This window comes from Haliaeetus albicilla, chromosome 8 (genome assembly GCF_947461875.1).
Source record: "Haliaeetus albicilla chromosome 8, bHalAlb1.1, whole genome shotgun sequence".
In the NCBI taxonomy this organism is placed as follows: Eukaryota; Metazoa; Chordata; class Aves; order Accipitriformes; family Accipitridae; genus Haliaeetus; species Haliaeetus albicilla.
This window is the reverse complement of record NC_091490.1, coordinates 17,813,981-17,832,731: the sequence shown is the minus strand read 5'-3', so window position 1 is coordinate 17,832,731 and position 18,751 is coordinate 17,813,981. Positions and strand designations below refer to the sequence as shown.

The 18,751-nt window shown below is 38.4% G+C and overlaps 1 long non-coding RNA gene across 2 annotated transcripts in view; it reads left to right on the top strand.

The window, feature by feature from the left end:
* Nucleotides 1-18,751, top strand: part of LOC138686407 (uncharacterized) — a 343,485-nt gene that overhangs the window by 255,471 nt on the left and 69,263 nt on the right. Inside the window, exon 14 of one of the 2 annotated variants that reach the window (XR_011325757.1) lies at nt 17,745-17,896. The exons of the other annotated variant lie outside the window; for it this stretch is intronic. This is a non-coding gene — a long non-coding RNA (uncharacterized lncRNA). The remainder of the gene's footprint in view (nt 1-17,744; nt 17,897-18,751) is intronic. 2 annotated transcript variants of the gene reach the window in all.

Genomic DNA, 18,751 nt, shown 5'->3' with positions numbered 1-18,751 from the left:
TTCTGAATGAGTCCTATTCACTGTTGCAATTCCTATATGCTCTGATGGTTTGTTATAGATGGAGTATTATATAATGTAGTCTGCTTACCTGTTTTCCATGTTGTCATTTACTCTCTTGAACACGACACCTTTTCTTGGGTTCTTCTGAAGCTCAAGAGACCTGATGTCAGTCATTCCTAAAACATACTCCTTTGTCCTTCTGCAAGGAATGTCTCCAAACTCTCCTTTCTCTTTCAGTTGAGGTGGGCCAGTCCCCACATCTCAAACTTTTACTCAGTGTGTCTTTTCTTACAAACAGAATGATTCATATGTAAAGATATACAAGGTATCTTGAACTACTTTTAAACAAGTCTGCAAGTCCTACTGCCTTCTGTTGCACTAAAATCACAGAAGTCTTCAATTTATTTTTTCACTTCCCTTCAGCTCTGTGGTGTATTATGCTACATAGTACTTCTGTCTCTACTTTGTGATATATGAAACAAAGCTGTTACAGTTTCTTAGCCAATATTATTTATGCTCTGTGATAATGTATATTACACTTGTATTTGTCTACTTCTCTGTCTACCTAGCCACACGCTCAGATTTTGTCAGCTTCTGGTTAAGATTGCTAGACTTCCTGTATGCCAACACAAACAAAAAGCAAGGAAATAAGTGGTGAAGTCATTCAACACCCCATTTACACTACTCTCATCAGCTCTCTTTCTCAATCTCAACTACCTGGCTTCCAATGTCCACAGTCCGCACATTTTCAACTTCATCCTGATTACATTAAGTTTCTTCTGTTCACTATTCAAAGCAATATTTCTTTGGCCTGCTCCATGATTTACACTTTCTGCCTTAAGTATTTGCACCCCAAACGAAGTCATCCCATCATTAATTAAAAATTTTAAAAGTCTGTAGATCATGGTTATTTGCTACATTGCAGGTTCTAAGACTGAAGGAAAACTATCTAGCTGTAGAACAGAACTGAGAACAATAAGGCTGAAGATGTATCATCTGCATTCTTGTATTGGGATATTTTGGTAGAAAGCTTTGGGGTAAAATTTTCAAAAGTGCTGATAGATTGGATTTTAAAAGCTATTTAGGGGCTGAAAAGTCTAGTGGGCTACTTCTAATATTTTTAATCCTTTTATTTCATACTTCTATTATTTCATCATTAGAAATCTGTCCCTAAACTTAGACATGATATTCTCCATTGTACTTACTGTTTTGTGGCTGGGTTTAGTCTTTAAGACCTGTACCTTACCTTTTTTTAGCATTATGACAATAACTATACTGGTAGTCCAATTAGCCAGTGTCTTACTCCACCTTCAGTTAAGATTTCAGTTTCTCTTTACAAATTTAATATGGTCATTTATGCTTGGCATAATATTAGGATTTCTATCAAAGCGATGGTTCATCTTTTTAAGAGCTGAGGGTCTGGGAAACCATTGTGTTTTTTAATATTGTTCTTTGTGTGTTGAGTAGTGAAGCCATGCTTCTTCATAATAGTTTGCATTTACAGTCCGTTTCACAGAACAAGGATAGGTCAGACTTCCTCTATTGCTCTTTTGAACCTTCCTCAGCCTGTGGGGAAAGTCAGACTGGTCAAAGGTCTGATGCCTTTGAAAGTCGGATCTTGGCACTTTCTTCTGTGTGGGTGAAGATGAAAGTGAATGAGTGATACTCAATATAAACAACCTTTTCTTTCAAGAGAAGACTAGTAGCACCTACACGTACAGATATTCTACAGGAACTGAGTTCTCTAGATGATGATAATGTCAGTCAAAGTGCTTGCAAGTGAATTTTGAGGCATTTTTTAGGAGCAATGTGTATATATAAGTGCCAGAGAAAAAGTATTCACTTTTTATTTAAAGACCAAGACTAGTATTAGCTGTGATAGACTGATGAACTGCCTAAGACATTTCAATACAATAGCAGATACTGAATATATTTTTTTAAAGTTTGGTTGGCAGAAGGCAGCAGGAAGAGGGGAAAAAAAAAAAGCTTATGGACATAAGCACACAGGCAAAGCCACAAACCTGAGATTTTTCCCTCCTCCCTTTTCTTCCCCATGTTGTTCCCAGTTCTTGCCTCTAGAAGAGTCTTCACATAAACAGCAATCCTGAGGTATGGTATCATAATGACAAAAGGACTCCAAAGAGGGTGGAATGGAAAAGAAAGGGGAGATCCCATAGGGCAGCTCATACAATGCTGATAAATAAAGTAATATTTTGTAGTTCACACTTTGTGTTCTCACATTCAGAAAAAGTATAATTGAGACCAATTCCCTAACTGACAAGAGTCCCTTTAAAGCTGAATTACAACTGAGAATAAAACATTTTAAAGAAATCTAGTCCTTTCTTTGTTATTAACTTTTTCTCTGTTATGCCAAAGGCAGTACAAAGATGTAAAAACAGAGGGAAAGAAGGAAAAATCATGCTCAGTTCCAGGAAAAAAAAATTGTCATTCATTCTGCCAAATGAGGACCCCAAAATACAAGCATTGAGAAGAATTTGAGACTTGGAATATTTGGGGGTTTTCCCCTTGCATTCCATTTGTTTTCTGTCACCCTCCTGTCTGTCTTTTGCCATGCTGTCTCATATCAGACATTCAGGATCCAATTCTTAACCACTTTAAACCTTAGTTGTGCACTCATTTTCCTTCAGCTTACCTTCTCAAAGTTTCAGGGTAGTTTAGAAAAGAATGTTGCCTGCTGGAAACATTGCTCTCCCTAATGACAATGCACTGGTGTATTGAAGATATTTGTCCTCCTAGATTAGAAGAGTTTCAATTCTTGTCCCTGGAATCATAGGCTGGAGAAAAAAAGTATGGAAAGACTTCAGAAAGCTATTTATACCCCTCTGTTATGGCTAAATGCTGTTATGACACATCTGAAGATATTGCTGGTGACTGACTTAGGCCTAATCTTTAACCAGTGTTTTGGTAGAATATTTCCTTTTTTTCCCCTCTATATTAACTTTCTAAGGTTTGAGTTCTGTGTTCTAATTGTTGTGGTTTGGGTGTTTAGGGTTTTTTTTAATGGTTTTGGCCCATAGTAATCAAATTAGACTTTATTTATAGATTTTTGGCTAGAATAAGCCCACCCTGCCTACTCTGCAGGTGATCACATGGCACTCAAACCAGAAAAACATAATGTGGAAAGCTACCACACTGATGGTAATAGCTGTGAATTCCAGTGATACTTTTTGGGATGGAGAAAGTCCTGACTGTATGATCCTTCCAGTATATATGTAGATGTCTGGTCCTTGTGTGTGGACTAATCCTTTTCCAAGTCTTCTGTACAGATAAAATTTGACTCAAATCTGAACAGCTCTTTAGTAACAGCTATTTTGAACTCTAAAATCCTTTAGAAACACTGTTTCACCATATAAGAAGTTGACTTTGGCTCAGTTAGTAGAGACCCTGACGTCTCAGAAACACGGAGATCCCATTTCATACCTAAAATAAAATGGGATTTAGATTGTTATGCTCTAACCATAGCCGTGTGGTTGGAGACCGCTAAATTCACATGAGAATGCCTGTCTGCTTTCCTTCTGACAGACAACTCTCTCTTTCTACCAGCAATCATTCCAAGATAATATATTTTCAAAATAATCTTTCCTTGATCAGCAGACTACAGTATTTTATCATTTTGTAGGTTTTGTTTCCTTCATGAGTGAATACTTCCATCAAATTGCACTTAACTTGGATTTTTAAAAGATCAGGTGGCTTCCATATCTCATTATGTTGTTCCCCAAAGCTTGTTATTTCTTTCAATTTGATACCACTGCATGCTTAGAACTTGATTTCTTTTCTGTCATCATATCTAAAAGCAGGATCCTGACAAGAAGCCTGTCTTACAAAATCATGAACTTCCTGGGTGTGACTGTTATGCACCTCCTATTGAAGGAGGTCTTTCTTTTGAATTTCTACTCTTCAGGTAGTTCTTTCTAGATACCCAAATCTTTTTTTTGTTTACTTTGGGCATCTCTGTGTTCTCAGAACTGCTCTGATGATACAATGGGATGGTTTTTTCAACTAGTTGAGCTTTTACATTCAGATCTATTAGTGCATTCTTACACTGTTCCACCTGCTCTTTGGCTCTCTTGGTTCTTTGTCAGAGGTCAATGTCGAGGTTGAAATTTCAAAACATTGAAGTAAATAACATATCCCACAATTCTGCTACTTTTTTCAAAGGGTCAGCTTCCCAAAGAAAGAATTGGATAGTTTTGCAAAGTTATGGAAGCAACAGTGGTAGAAATAATAAAAGGTGTTGCTCATATTCTTATTCTGTTCTATTTCCTAAGCTATGAAGTTTACCCTATTATGTGAGACTTCATCCTAGAGATGTAACTGTGTTTGTGTTTGAAGATGCCCAGAGTATTCAAATTACAACTACTCTGAAAATAAGTATACTATGCATTAGCATTTGAATATTCATGTCCAGAATGATTTTCTGTGTTGATACAGGTATTTTCTCATCTATATTATGCATAGCTACTGTAAAATACAAAATAAAGACACAAAATGGGGAAGAGGAGAAAAACAAAACCATTTTTTTCTTTTTTTTGATTGGACTGAATAGAAGTGAAAACAACAAAAAAGTCTGAGAAGCCACTGCTTGTTTTATAAGTATTGTGGATAGATATACTCCCAGTCGGGGATGGCTGGTGCATATACTTTATTTCCACTGAGGCAGCTTCAGTTTTATAACTGTTTGCATAGAAGACATTAGAGCAATTTGTAGGCTATGTGCAAATGCATGGTATAGGTGTTTTGGCAGACTTGTACAAACTTGACTGTCTACCATTAGGCATTAGATCCAAATATGTGTGTGACCAGTCACAGTTAATATGAGTTACAATATTTTGTTGTGAACATCCAAGCAGGCTCCATTACTAGTTGTAGCACTCGGACACAAGTGCTCCTGTGAGGGCAGAACTGCCCTGTTAGCTATTTGCAAAAGTTTTAAGGTGCATTAATCTCACTTGAAGCTCTATGAATAAAGAAGAGCTCTCTCTAGATATTTATTTAGTTAATTTTCTTCAGACTTCAGGACTGATATGTTCTACTCAGATGCACTTTTTAGGTTTCTTGTTGGTTATCCCTCATGTTGTTGGTTATTAGATTGGCACTGCTGAATGGCAATTCGCATTATGATGCTTCAGACCATAAGAGGTTGAGATGAACTTTTTTATTAAATTCAGTTTTTTGTTTTTAAGATTTTGTTTCTATTTCCATTTGCAGTATTGTTTTTGTAGCATTATACAATAAAAACAATATATGCAAGCATGTTTGTACATGCACATGTATCTATATGTATTTATATATGTATACTGTAGTTAGGACTATTAAGGAACTTCCAGTATACCTTTTTTTCTTGCTGTCTTCCAAATGCACTCATTTTAGGTCTGGGTATGAGTGTGTTTATGTCTCTAGGGTGGCCATACTACAGTTGCCCCCAAACAAGACATTCATTTGTAAATAAAGCTGAGGTTTTGAATTCTAACTGCTGTCTATTGTATTTGAGAAGTAATGAAGTTTCTGCCTAGACTGGAGGCACTGACCTAGAAAGATAAACAGGGAGCACATGTTCGGTGCTTGTGAATTACTATTTGTGGTTTGCTTTGATAATTTTGGCCTTCATATAGAAGTAGTCACTTGTAGACAACTGGCAATTACTTTTGAGGCTGTGGGTATAATCCATTAATATCCCCTAATTTAATGCAACCATCCAAATCAAACATTCTTCTGTTTTTAAAAAAACCTGCAAGTAATGGAAGCTTCAGAACATTCATATGTGTAGTGTTAAGGTAGAAAAGTCTAAATTCTGTACTCAAAGACCTGGTAAAGTCCCAAGCTCATATTAATGCCATTTCAAGCTTCTGAGGGAATATTTTGACTATTTGCCATTGGCCCTGTTTCTTATGGGAAAGCAAGGAACTAAATTGGTGCCCGCTGGCTTTTAATACATCTTTTTAGGGGAGGTCAAATCTTGGGCCAAAGAAAATGGGGGACCCAACCCAGTGTCTGTGCCTAATGACATTAGCAGATGTAGTCTTCTGTTCTCTAGACACATCTATGAAGTCCTACAAATATCCAACCTGTCTAGTTTACTGTGGAAAATGGTGGTACTGGTGGGAAGACTTTCTGTGTGTGCAAGTATTTCTGATTAATCTGATATAGTAAATGTTATGTTTCCCAAATGAGGAAGCAGCGCTCTTCATTCCTAATTTGAAAGATTTTATGCCATGAGACCTGGAGAATATTGAGTATGGATTTCTTGTGTTATATAAAAAAATCAGACCATATTTCAGTGAAAATGTAGAACACTGTTCTTTCATTAGTCCATATTAGTTTCATTAATCCATATTAACAGAGTGTAAGAAATCTCATCAGCAAGTTACCTTACAACTGGCAAATAGATACAAAAGGATCCTCAAATCTGTCTTTCTCATTCAGGTGTTGGAGTCTTATAAATCTAGCCCATAAGGTGCCTTCCAACTGTGATCACTCTCATACAGCCAGATCAAGCCATAAATGACTTTGAAAAAGATCAGGCTGAGCATATCAGTTTAACATGGGCTGAGGACGCTTTAAACGGTTGCATTCTTCTCTCTGCTTTTAATTGCTTCTTTGTGCAGTCAGTCTGTTCATAATCTGTTTGTGGTGTTTATTAGTTCTGAATCTTAGTTTACTTAGCCTGTGTATAAGCTTTGTCTCCTTTTGGTACTGCTGCATCATATTTCTGAAGAATAAGATCATATTGGTATAAGAGGAAGCAATATGGAGGATCTCACTTTTGTATTTTTTCAGTCTTAATGTTCCCCCCAATGACAAGGAGAAATCACTAATAAATATAAATTTGATAACGTAGAAAACCTTTTGTTGAACAGTCTTGATTTCTGATTTGTACTAGTTTAAGTCATTCCATTTGCATACAAAAATAATCTCTCTTTTTCCCATCTGTTACATTATTGATTTACTTCTTTCAGGTGGTTATCTGCAGTGGTGCACACAAATGTTCATAGTTTAATATTGTCATTTTGAGCTGACTTCCTATAGTCTATTGATCATAAACCATGAAAAATTTAGGATATGTTTCATCATCTTTTAAAAGTTTATTACAAACTTTGGAAACCAATTGTAAGTGGGTTTCACAATAACGGATGCCTTTACATTCTTTTTTGATGCTCCATACTTTTGTGACACTTGATAAATATCACTCTGTAGACCAATAAATAGTAATTTGGAACTAGCTTAGACCGTGTTTGCTTTGTTTGGATAACTGAGTGTGTGTAATCATGCACACAGACATTCTGAGTCATAGCCTGCCAACTCAGATAGCAATAATTGAAAATGCTTCTTCCTGATGGCTGGCTTTATCTTGCCACAACTGAAATCAGTAGGTAGTTTTAGCACACTCCTCCTGGTTGGCAAGTACCATGACAGATGGTGTTAACTAGGAGCCTTCATGGTATGCTCAGCAGGTGAACCAAATATTGACCTGCAGTCTTTGGGATGGCCTTCAGAAGATGATACATTGGAAATAGACTGAGAGAGTATCACTTATGCTTTAAAATGTCTGCTAAGTCATCTCAATGCAAGGGTTAGTTTGAATTAGTATGTATTAGGTCCTCCACTAAAACTTGCTTACTGTGTGCAGACAGAACTCAAATTATATGCAAAACTGGAGTACAGCAAAGACAAAGTCTGGTATGAGTTTGAATACATGTTTGTCTTTAGTAAAAGGCAAATACTCTGAAAAACATGTTACCTGCAATGATCAGTATGAGACAACCAAGTCAGTACAGCTGAAGTCCAGCTTGCTTGTCTGTTCATCTGTGAAAATAGCCCCTTTCTATCTGTTGGTGAATAAAATAGCATGCTTCCCCTTAAATACAGTACAGGACAATGAAATGCATCAGCCTTGCTTTCTAGATATGCAGTCCCTCTCACAGCTCTGAGGAGCTGCTTCTTAACAAATAGTTCTGGACACCATTATATGCAAAGGTAGGCAACGATTTGGAAGGAGTTAAGAGAACACTAACAAAAATTATTAAGAAGTTAGAATGATGAATGTTCTATGTGAGGAAAGAGTAAAAGAAATATAAATAGGTTGGCTGGCTGACATATTCTGACTGACTATCTGGGGAAGCTTCATGGTAGTAACATCTGTTAGACTTATAGACATGACTGTCAATAATCAGGGAAACTGTCTCTAAAATTGTTGTCCATAAGGACAAACTAGCTCTTGTCCTGGGTTATTCCATAGCAAAAGTACTCAGGTGACTTAAAGCCAGACAGATCACTAGGAGCTGAGACTTCATTTTACTACACTGATGAACTGGTGAAGGCTTGAGGTCCTTGCCTTTCCAGTTGGTACTTCTAGTAAGAATGAGAGGAAGACCTGCTGTCATACCTCTGTGATGCAGAAAAAGGCAAAGGACTTTATGTCATTGTAGTGGTGTCATCAACAGATGGGGAACTTCAGAAAAAGTCTCTGAAAGACTAGTGTTTGAAGGACTAAACCCATTAAATGGGAAGGAAAGTGGTCTTTAGCTTGAGAACACAATTGAGCAGCCCAGTATTAAAGGACTGAAGGATTACTGATCCCATACAGAGCTGACAGCATATTTTGTGACTTTTTATTCTTCCAGAAGGGAAAGACTGTTTCTTGATCAGAAACTCTCAAGTGTTTTAGTAGCAAGGGAAACTGGGGCTTGAAATTATAACACAGTTTCCCTATGCTGTATCAAGGCAGGGTGGGGGCTTAAGATCTGAAGGGGGAACAGCCACACTTGATGCTGGAGGGTAAGAATACTTTACACTTTCCCTTTGGGAATGGTGGAAGCCCTATTAAAATGAGTAATTTTAAATTTAGACTGAATGAAGCACTTGAGAATTTACTATGGGGAACAATCCAGTATTGGCAAGAGAATGAATGTAATGACCTAATACTGTAAAGATTGTCTATCTCTGTTTCCTGTAGATCTATGAAATGTCTGACTTTTGCAGGATTTGATTCCAATGTGACCACCAGGAAACAGAATGAGGAAAGTTTTCTTATTCTTGGTGTGGGTGTAATGTTTCCATGTTTCCTTATGGCAGCCCTAATCTAAATGATCTGAAATCCTTGAGCACAAAGCCTTCAGGTTTAGCTGGGGCAGGTTGCAAACTGCTGAGCCCTGCTAAACATCCTCATAGCTGCAAAAGGCACAGGGTTCTTAAGCTTTTATTCGAATAGGCTGTAGCTATTATTAAAATAACCTTCAAGTGTTGACTCAAAATCCCTTCACACTTTGCTAAAATTGTCCTGAAATTTCTGTCATTCTCACTAATATGTTTCATTTTCCATCCCACATGCTGTACTTAGCATTGTGAGAATTTCTCCCTCTTCTACCTGCTGTATATTAAAAAAATATTGGTGCCATTTTCCTAAAACAAATAAGTAAAGTGGAATTTTCCCTTTGATCATTTTCTCTGTTCTTATTAAAAAGTACATTGCATTTAAAGCTGCCTCTTGTCTATTGTTGTTTAAATGACAAGTCCAGATCAGGTGCTTTAAAAGTTTGCAGTTACAAATGGAAATGTCTTTAACTATTTATAATTATCTTTGTTTAAATTGTCTTCACATGTAGAAGCAAGGCAAGTGAGGCACAGAAAACAGTGTCTTGCTAAAAAGTCAGTGTTTTTGTGAAAGGATACATTCTTATCGAGGACTGAGAAAGTCTCTCTCTCTTCCCCCCTCCCTCCCTCCCTCTCTCTCTTTTTCTCTCTCTCTTTTTTTCCCCTTCAGCATATGAAATATTTACTTGTTAGGCAGTATCAGGAATACCCATTTTCCATAGTGCTGTACCAGCCCAACCCATCAATGTGCTGGTTAATTAAGTGTGACCTAAACCAACTTGACTTGAGCTCTGCATTAAATGCACAAAACCCATTTGAGCTGACCAGCAGCAGAAGTGGTACTCAGAGAAATTGAAAAGGATTTCTCCCAAATGCTTTCTACTTACTTACAGCACTCAAGTAATGGCTGAAGATTAGCATATGACATGACAGATTACATTAAGTCATGTCTTTCCAGTGCTTTATGACAGCACTATCACATTAGCTTCTTAGCACTGGCACATCGAGGCATGCAAATGTTTTCAGACCCTCTTATTCAAATCTACAAGCTGACATGGCAGCCTTGATATGATTATTAGTCATTTGAGAGACTTTAATTCACGTCATCAGATAACAGGTTCTGCTAAAAGGTTAGAAAAACTGTCTGCTTTTAATGAAGCCCTCAAAAAAGACCCTCAAAAACCTTACTGCTCACAGAGAGCCTGATTTGACTTTATTGACAAGATCCCCCTAAGAATGAACTTGAGTTGAATAAGTAAGCAGGCATCCTGAGCAAAAAACCACTGACTCCATTTAAAAATTGGAGCGAACTGGGTTGAAGTCCTATTTTTCCACCTCCCATTTTCTTCTTCTGGTTTTATCCTAGCTTTAAAGACAAGGTGCTCTGTCTGGAAAATGTTTTCAGTATATGATGTTGAATGAGGAAAGATGGGGCAAGGACTGGTCTGATACCTTAGTGGCAGACTTTCATTGTTATACTGAGTGGAGGGTCACTGCAGCTTACCACAAAGGGTTAACTGATGGTATCTTCTCACAAAGAGCTGTGCAGCACAGTTATAAATTCTGTTTGCGCTCTTTTAGTCTGCATCTATTAACATGACTTCATATTCAGATACTATTTTATGTTAAATCATGGTGAATCTGCATTCCAATGGAAATATGTTGTAAATTAGTCACCCATAGATCAGTGGCACTTGGCACAGGCTTTGGTCTGTTTCAGATGAAGGAGGGATGAGTGAGGTGAGAGGTGATGTTTTTCCTGGGCAGTTAGAAAGGGAAGGAGGGCTTTGCTGTTAAAAGGGATACTTGTTGCTAGAGCAGTGATTTCTCTTTGCAGAAGGCATGCAAAGATGGTGCTGATCCCAGCCAGCATTGCCCCCAGGCCAAAGATACGTGTCACAAAATTGCAGAGAAAAGAGTCTGAGTTCTTAAAATCCTTTTGGCATCAGTGTTGCAGTGGCCTCTGCATCAGTAGAGCCTATGTCAATGTAGTACTGCCCAGACTATGCCAGACTTCCAGAAAGGTACCAGTGTCTCTATACCTGGAGCTCATTGCAGGCTTTTGTTACCTGATCCCTTACCCTTCCCTAAGGAGGAGGCTAGAGTTTGCTTGTAAACTTTCTAAAGCATCTAGTTTAGACATCACTTTGCTTATGCTTCAGACTTTCTCTAGAGCCTTGCTTGGTTTGCCTCTCAGCAATATGCTAACTTGGAAAGTTGTAAAGAAATGTGCTTGGGTTCACAGACATAGTGTATTTAAGCTAATTGTTGCAGTTAACTTTAATTTTTGTCCCAGTTCTTTGAAAAGCCATTTCAGAGTCGCTAGTATAGGACTCATGCTTTGGTTATTTGGACATGCGTAGTCTGAGTTTGAGACAAGCGATTGACTGCAGCCCATTCACCTTGGTGTAAAAGACCTAGTTTGTATCACCTTTCATGTTGCCTCTCAATGTCACCTCTACAGCACACATGCTCCAGTAACTCTGTTTTTGTTCCTTCTGAATATAAATGTGCCAGGTGCAAAACAGCTATGTCCTCTATATTGTCTCACTAAACCTTCCCATCTTCATTTGCCTTTGCCACTCCTGCAGCTTTGGTCTCAGTGGCCCTCTCAGATCCAATGAACTTACTCTGCTGCTTTTTCCACATCTTCCAGCTCTTTTTTTTTTTTTAATCTGAGGAAAATCGACTGCTGTAAATACTACCAGTCTAATCTGGCTGTACTTCATCCCATTTCCTAGGGGTAAATTGACAGGATGAGTGACAAGGCAGTGGGGCACCAGCTCCTTTGGTACTGCTCCCACCCTCTTTCGCAAGAGCTTTTCTGTCCTTAACCACAGCTTCTCATCACAAGACTCTTCTGTGCTTTGCCAGTATGGATCAACCTTCTTTTGTGTCTGCTTCACCGATTCTCCATCTCCTCTCACATCCATCTTAAAATGCATCTTTCAGCCTTGCTTATGCTTGTTAATTTCTCTCTCTCATTGGATTTATGATCAAGTACTTTAATTTATCAATCATACAATGTCTTTAACTGTGTTATGTAATTTAAGCCATTTTTTTTATATAACTTTGTACAGTGTTTTGGGCCACAGTTTGTATGAAGGCTACTATACAACATAGTTACTGTGCTGTATTCTAACCAGATTTTTGCATCTTTTTTCTCTGAAACAGTTACAAAAATTCTTCAATTATTTTTTGTTATGTCATTGCTTATAAATTACTTTGCTCATAAATTAATTTAGACTTTGGTCCTGCAAATTCTTCCACATGAGTTCTCCCACTGAGCTTGAAGGAGATTGAAAAGATTTAGGCCTGTTTATGGGATGCTTTGGCAACTGGCAATATAGGCCAATGAAAACAGAGGGGTTTAGAGGAGCTCTCAGGTGCATTGTTGAAGCTTCCTACCTAAGGCAAGAATAAAGGGATGCAAAATTATGATAAAAGGCAGGATGTAACTGTAGCAATAGCTTTTCCTTATCATGGAATAAACATATGGGCTTTCTTACCACAGGTTATCCTTGAAGTTGTAAACCAGATTAGGTAAAACAAATGAACAAAAAGGGTCAATATCCATATGTATGTATGTCAATAATAAGTATTAGTAAAGATAAAAATATATAATTGCTGTGAGTCCTCATAGCATATGGAAAATTACTCCCAGAAGTGATCCTTATGGGATTTGGCATGAACTAGCCTGGCTGAAGGCTAGCCATCCTTTTAAGTCATCCGTCATTTCACTGTGGCTGGGTACTTGCTGTGAAAAGGAAGTTCTATATATCTTCTCCTGCAGCTCTACCAGCAGCAGAAACCTTAAGCAATCTGTTACTGCACTGTGTGGCACTGGGTGTTGAGAACCCACCCCTTGGATTCAGCACCACCACCCCTCTGTCGGTGGATGTGTTGGTGCCGGCATAAGTCTTGAGTCTTCATTCTGTGCAGTCTGGCACAATCCCAAAGCCAAAATGGCTCCATCCTGCTTTATGGGTTTATTTCAGTAGTAGAGGGAAATAACAGGAAATGGCTTCTAAACTGGAGGTTCCAGTTGCTATCCCTTCAGCTCCAGTCCCAGGAGGGTTTAGCATAGCTGCTGACTGTATTAGGACGTGTCTGACCTGCTTGCATCTCTTCTGTAGACATATTCCTGATCCTCATTTGCCTTTTCTGAAACACATCAAGTAGAAGATTGGGATTAGAGAAACACAAATTATTCTAAAAGCCCTGCTGAGTCTCTGAAATTTTGCATGTAGTTCTGTACTTGCAGTTATTTCCATCTTGTAGTTTAATACAAGCTAGAAAATCCATACTGCTTTGCTCCCCTCTGCCTATTTCTTCTGCAAGGAATACATGTTAATCAATAAAGAATCTGCCCCCCCCCCTTCATTACTTCTAGCCTCCTGCCATACTTATTCTTTTGTACACAGATTATGAACAATTCCAATGTCTCAAAATTATTTTAAATGTAATTTAGACTAGAATGCTGGAGAGTGACAAATGCCAGTGAGTTGAGAGGGTTTGTTCACCAGAGGCTGCAATCTCTTGTGACAGCTAACTACAGCTCTAATCTTCATTTGCACTCTCCCAGTCCTGTAACAGATTGCATTTCTCTCACCCTTTTTCTCTCTCTGTGTTATTAATTCTTCACCTTTAAAAAGATTAATACCTTTCAAGAAATGGACTTGTGTGCTGATTCAACTGTTCTGAGTGCTAATATATGGAGCCCACAGCACTGAGAACAGCAGTTTGATATCCACCACCTGATGGACCTTGATGTACAGCCACTGTTATCTCAAGTTTTCATGGTTTGTGAGGCTTAACACTTACCGTACTTGTGTACAAAGGTGCTGCTAGTGGGAATGAAGCAATTGCTTTAGGAGTTGAGAGAACTACAGGATAGTTTTAGATTAATCCTACCTCCTAGTTGTACATTTCAATGTTGAAGGGCTGACCTCAGTACCTGGATTTCTTGTCAACAAAAAAGCTCTCAGTGTCCTGTGTGAGGATCAACACAAATATAAGGTGTGATAAAAGGGAATGGCAGAGGTAAGTGGCAGGAATAGCAGGAATCACTTAAATTTGGCCTATCCCAGAACAGATTATGATGTTGACTTCACAAGGTATCAGCTCTTTCTCATTACATTATGCTATTGCTGATATAGAAGTATTTCAAGTTGTCTGTCACTGAAGTCTTCTAAGTATGAATTTGTTAAAATCCCCATCTTTAAAAGCTGGCATTCAAATATCCTTTAGCAGTCTAGCAATCATGACAGTAATAATTCTCATTATGACTGATACCTAAATTTGTATAAAATAATGGTTTTGTTAAAAATCAACTTTGTGTTGTTGTTATACTCATTTTCATGTCCTGACTGGTCTTGTGTTCTTCAGACACTTTATTTTCTAATTATTTAATAATTCTAGAAGTTTAAAAAGTTATGCTACTAAAATTTGAAATGAGTAGCTGTGTCGTGGTTTAACCCCAGCCAGCAACTAAGCACCACGCAGCCGCTCACTCACTTCCCCCCCCCGCCCAGTGGGATGGGGGAGAAAATCAGGAGAAGAAGTAAAACTCGTGGGTTGAGATAAGAACGGTTTAATAGAACAGAAAAGAAGAAACTAATAACGATAATGATAACACTAATAAAATGACAGCAGTAGTAATAAAAGGATTGGAATGTACAAATGATGCGCAGGGCAATTGCTCACCACCTGCCGACTGACACCCAGCCAGTCCCTGAGCGGCGAAACCCTGCCCCAACTTCCCAGTTCCTAAACTAGATGGGACGTCACGTGGTATGGAATACACTGTTGGCCAGTTTGGGTCAGGTGCCCTGGCTGGGCATGAGAAGCTGAAAAATCCTTGACTATAGTCTAAACACTACTGAGCAACAACTGAAAACATCAGTGTTATCAACATTCTTCACATACTGAACTCAAAACATAGCACCGTACCAGCTACTAGGAAGACAGTTAACTCTATCCCAGCTGAAACCAGGACAAGCTGGCATTTCAGGAAACAGCTTAATAGCACAGGGCAGTTCCAGGAGCATTTTAAGGGAATATAAAGAGAGCCCAAACTAATGCAACTTCTGAGCAATTATCCTTTCTCCTTTGGTGTGTTCCATCTATTCACCATCCTGGACTGTCTTACACATGCATCTTTCATTTTAGTCTAACTGTCCTTCATACATCAGTTCTGAGGCCTTGTCTGAATTAGGACAGATGACTTTCAACTCCATCCCACAAGATATGAACAGATGTATTTTAACTAGCTGACCTTAATATGATGTGTATTTCTATACACATATGTATATGTGTATACATATGTGTGTATTTCTATACCACCCAGTTCCGTGCTATGTAAAGTTATTTGAGCTTTAAACAAGCTTCTCTGAGCATATTGGACTCGCTGAGTGCTGGACAATCATGGGTTATGTATTTCTTATGCTGAATGGCCTCAGATATCCCAACAAACATTGCTTTCTGAAGTACAAACATACTACATACTTCAGATTGTATCAGACTTATTTTAAACATGAATTAGCTGGTAGATGTGGTGCCTAAACTGCTCTTTAACTGTCCCTTTAAAATATATGCTTAAATCCTAGGAAGTATGACTGAATTTGATTTAGCATTTGGTCTTAAACTGCAGTTCTTTTTGGACATTGTTAGTTTTAAAGTGAGCCAGTAATTGGGTTTTCCTCATGTGACAGAGGATCTCAGAATGAAGTTGCTCTGACAAATATTGTGGGCATTATATTTTTATAGCATGAAACCTTACCCTGTTGTCACTGAAGTCAAGGGTATCCATCTATTTTACTGAAGAGTGGAAGCAGCCCCACAGCCAACAGGGCTTTAAGACAGCTTAGCAGAAATAATTCCTTGGCCAGGTGGCATTGTCCAAAATACTCTTGGCAAAAGGAGCCAATTTAGAAAGCAGCTCAACACTTTTTCTTGGTGATGTAGTATGACATATTTGATAAATGGATGTGTAATTAGATGAAGCTTATATGACCCAGAGTTGAAATTAGCTATAGACCTTAGAAGTAAACCAATATTGATACATCTCTAGAGAGAAAAGATTGCCATATTAATGGTAGGCATTCTGTGAATATATCTGTGCATGCCTATAGGCCCATATAGTGTGTGTAAACACACACATGTACATGCTATGCTTCTACTCTGTTGGGAAGATATCATCTTAAGGTCAGTAGAGGGGGTACTTACCTTTATAAGGCACTTGTCTGTGCCTGTACTTTATGTCTTCTAGTATCTCTTGAAACTCTCTCTTCAATACTCTCTGCCTTACCATGCTGCCCATGTGGTAAAGATTTCAAAAGAAATTACTGTGTGATGGTAGGAACTGTGTTCTGCTCTACGTGGGTCCTTGTACAGAAACACAGTAGAAACTTTATCTGAGGTAGGCAGATCTGTTTCATAGGATATGCCATCCTTTGCTTTTGCTTGGCATACCTCTGAAGCCAGCAGGCACAAAGGACTCTTGGTAATGTCTTCCTGCAGTTGTAAAGGAGCCTGAGCAGTAGTGCTGGCAATGAGGATGCCTGGGCGTCACCATCCCTGCACGTGCTATGTCTGAGCATGTTTAATGGCACCAAACAGCCTATCTTCTATCAGATAAACTGAAAATATATAAAAAAAAACCAACCCAAAAGTCTTTCCAGGGTTGTTTGGATTTTCTTTTTGGTTTGAGTCACAAATGTCGCTTAGTTGCTCTGTCATTTCTTATTTGCTTTAATAAGCCTTATTTGGGGATTTATATGTAATAGCATCAATGTAGTGTTTTAAGGGGAAGTGTTTAATAAGGAAAAAAAAAATATTTTTTCTTATTTATTCTCAAGATTGTGTAAAAGATGTGTGGTTTAAAAAGAACCTGGAATTCTGAGTGACACTTCCTGTTTGAAGGCGATCCATTAGAGTAGAACAGGCAGTCACTGTGGAAACTCTCGTCACATGATGCTAAAATTTTACACAAGTTCAAAAATGATAGGGGAAGATCAGAGCTGACAGGCTGGAATCCATCAAGGATTATTGTATACAACTCTAGTGCTGGTATCTCTGCTGGGAAAGTATTCTGGAGAAATGTCACTACATGCTTACCTCTATTTGTGTGTTTTTCAGTGTCTGCTGGACATTATTAGAGTAAGGATATTTGACTGGATGGATCTTTTACCTGTCATGATTCTATTTTTAAATACCTCAAAAAGAAAGAAGCCTGGAGAAATAACCTTATTGTAGTAAAATATTTAATGACTTATTTATTCTTGTCCTCAGCACCAGAATGATGGCAAGATAGACTCTCCTATGTGCTAGGCTATGTCTATCCACAGGGTTCTTGGAAAATCTAAATGATGACTGTATTAGAGATGTGACTTTTTGAATTGATAAATTGTATTCAGACCCTAAGAAAGAAGGTGTTGCTGGTATGGAGAGATACATTACTTTATTTCAATAGCAACCATAAGCCAGAGAGCTATTAGAGCTCTATTGTTTGACAATGGACAGTGTTTTCTGCTAAAACCAAGCAGAAGGTAGTCAATGTGGTCACCTAACAATAGGGCTGTTTGTTCACATCTAAGGAACTGCTGGTTTAACTCTATCCCATTCCCTTCCAGGCACAATGTATTGGTGAAATTCTAAGGAGACACCCACTGTAACCACTGAGAGGGGAAGAAGAAATAAGGGTTAATCCTCTACTGCTCAGAGAGAGTCCCTAAACACAGTTGTACAACAGTGGGGATAACAGACCAAAACAGCATCCTGTCAGGTAGGTGGACCTCATGATTAGATGGAATGGTCCAAAGGAGACATGGGTCCCTGCCCACTTACTTAAGACAGAAGATACCCCCCATGATCTTCAGCTGTAGATTCTTCTCATATTTTTAGGCCCAGGGAAGGACAGATATTAGAGAGACAAACTCACAGGGAACTAGCAAATGGCTGTAATCTGGGCTGTAAAGAAAGAGTGCTGTAGAACAGAGGAGGAAGGACTTGCTGCTGGGAAAGGCTGAAATAACCAAAATACACCACTAAACATGACTTAGAGGCCACAGCAGAAGGGAACCCCTTCCTTCCCATTTTAGCAATTCCCAAGTGTTTAGTAGTAGTTCATTCACCTCCTGATAAAAATCAGGAGATTTGAGGTAACACATTTTATGAGGCTTGTTAAAAGTTGACAAAAAAAAAAAGTTGGCCTCTAGCACAACATGTTGCCAGCTGAAAGAAACAAGTGTGAGAGGAAGATGGGTATTAGAGCTCCTTGGAGAGGAGAATCTCAAGGGTTTTACAGATACCAGGTCTCAGTCGAGAAGGACCATGGTGAGACAAGAAGAGAGATTCTGTGATAGCTATGAACCAGGTGCTCTGGGAGGATGAAAGTCTGAAGGACATGCTGATGCCTGCAAGGGCTGGCTAGAGGACACAGTCAGTCAGCATAGCTGGTAGTAGATGCCTGCCGAGATAAAAAGTATGGAGAAAATCAGATAAAAAGCATATTTAAAATCTGCTATGTAACAGTTAGCATGTTGTAATGCCTGTTTTTTAACCACAGGCAGACTTTAAACTGAGCTGGTTCTTACTGGATGTTGACATTTTTTTGCATGGTTGTTAGAAGTTTGCATTG